Source organism: Crinia signifera, unplaced genomic scaffold, assembly GCF_055691185.1.
Source record: "Crinia signifera unplaced genomic scaffold, ASM5569118v1 HAP2_SCAFFOLD_84, whole genome shotgun sequence".
Classification (NCBI taxonomy): Eukaryota; Metazoa; Chordata; class Amphibia; order Anura; family Myobatrachidae; genus Crinia; species Crinia signifera.
In genome coordinates this window covers 273,489-275,725 of record NW_028142752.1, presented here as the reverse complement: position 1 = coordinate 275,725, position 2,237 = coordinate 273,489, and the positions used below count along the sequence as shown (strand labels likewise).

Below are 2,237 nucleotides of genomic sequence, written 5' to 3'. Positions count from 1 at the left end.
GGAGCTACTTGCCTGCATCGTTTGCCATCATTATCACCCTTCCATGTATGTCTTGTTATGGATTAATACATGTGCCCCAATGACCCGACATTGACCATGATTTTTTTTTCTACCACACAGCACGAGCCCGAGCCCGACAGGCCCGTGAAGAGGCCGAGGCAGCCCTGGCCCAGGAGGAGGCCCAAGACCCTGAGGAGGAGGTGGCGGCAAGGGTGGAGGAGGAGGAAGTGGAGGAGGAGGAAATGTTGGAGGAGATGGTGGAGGAGATGGTGGAGGAGGTGGTGGAGGAGGAGGAGGTGCCTGAGGAGGTGGTGGTGGAGGAGAGGGAAGAGGAGTTGGTGGCAGAGGAGGAGGTGTTGGTGGCGGAGGAGGAGGTGGAGGAGGAGGTGGTGGAGGTGGAGGAGGTGGAGGAGGTGGAGGAGGAGGTGCTTGTGGCGGAGGAGGTGGACGTGGTCATGGTGGCAGAGGAGCTGGCGGAGGAGGGGGCTGAGGAGGCCACGGTTGCCCCAGAGGATTCCGATTCCGAGGGGGAGGAGGCGTGCCAAGCCCCGGAGTCCCAGCAGATCGGTATGTTTACATAATGCATCATTCATGAAGTAGTTGTACTGGTATTTGTTATGTAGCACTGGTGATTAAAAATTTTGTTCCAATACTATTCATATAGACCCCAAAGTGGGTAGCTACAGATACAGGTACGGGTTAGATGGGGTGTCCAAGGCATCCCTTTCATCCAGGACACCTCTCAATTACACAGGTTTGTGGGATGGGTTGGAGCTCCATTTTGACTGCCACATAACCGTTGTAGTTAAACAGGATCCTGGAGTAAAGGGATGAGTGGATCATTTGTGGATTAAATTCACCTGCTGCAATCGTATATTATGACCCATCAAATAGTGGAATCTATATTGTTGGTGAATGTTATTTATAAACTCTAGGATGTATGCTATAAATGGAGTATGGCCCGGCCTACCTTGGAATGGAGTCAGAAGTTGCCAGTGTCCCAGGAGCCTCCTCTACCTAAACACCCCCTGTAGTTCAGATTGTTTTTTTGCCCTCACAGAATTGTAGGTTGGTTTAGACAGAATTATGATTTTGAGGATGTGTACTGTGCATTCCTGACATTTGCATAACTCCCATGCCACGAACCATCACTGAATTTAGACTGAGCAGATTGTGACAAGTTCTTATTGACGGAGGCCATGACATGCTTGTCATTGGTTAGTCATGGGTGGGTTGTGACTGAGAAGAAACACTATGACTGTTATGTCTTCTGCAGAGTAAAGGGTAGAGGCAAAAAAAGACAGTATGTAGTAAATAAGTTTGCATGTATGTATATATGTATGTGTCATATCTATTTATCTATGTGTGTCTCTATCTCTCTACATAGATAGATATATATATATATATATATATATATATATACACACACATGTCACCTAGCATTTGTGCAATTTATGTCGCAGTATGTGAAATGTATGCATGAATAACATGACTAATTTTTGCCCCTTTGACATGCCCACAGATGACACCACACCGGCAGATGAGGGGGTGCGTGGGGCCCTCCTGCGGGCGGAGCACCATTTGAGGCTACTGCTAGCCGACCTGCAGGACCTCAGAGATCTCCTGATTTAATTTATTATTTGATATTTTTTTATTTATATGTTAATTGTGTTTTCAAATAAATTGTTTATGCAAGTTCACAGTTGTTGGTTTTCTTTGCACATTAAACAGTATATGTGTAGATTGTTTATAATCTTTTACACAGGGTCTAATACAAACCATTGCACTTAAATTGCTGTAAGGGTTAATGTGTGCAATGCATGTGTTAGGCATGCTTGTAAGGATATATTGGCATCTAATTGATTCCAATTCCAAATAAGCAGTTTTTTATGAGGATAGGTAATTGAATAAGTGGGTCATGTGATGTATTGCAGAAGATACTTAATAGTGGGTTGTTTGGCGTAAATACTCCGCTTACGGGCGGTAGCACCGCTTGGCTCCCGGTCGGATGCGGTATTTCCGAGCATACTCTGTAATACTCTGTAATACCGTGCAGAATCGGAGTGTTTCTCCCGCACACGCATGGTTTGTATGTCGTCCGTAAACACGCCCTGTTCTTAAAGAGTGAGTCCGTCCGAATGCGGAGGACACGTGGGCGTTTCTACGGACGATGGCCGCATGCGGCAAAACACCGTGGCGTGCGGACCGCTCCGTAAGAATGCGGGAATATCCGCACC

At 46.5% G+C, this 2,237-nt stretch overlaps 1 long non-coding RNA gene across 1 annotated transcript; it reads left to right on the top strand.

The window, feature by feature from the left end:
• Positions 1-475: 475 nt before the first annotated feature.
• On the top strand, positions 476-1,700 carry LOC146056605 (uncharacterized). Its single transcript, XR_014469368.1, has 2 exons — positions 476-567; positions 1,523-1,700. It is a non-coding gene; the product is annotated as an uncharacterized LOC146056605 (long non-coding RNA).
• The last annotated feature ends 537 nt before the right edge of the window (positions 1,701-2,237 follow it).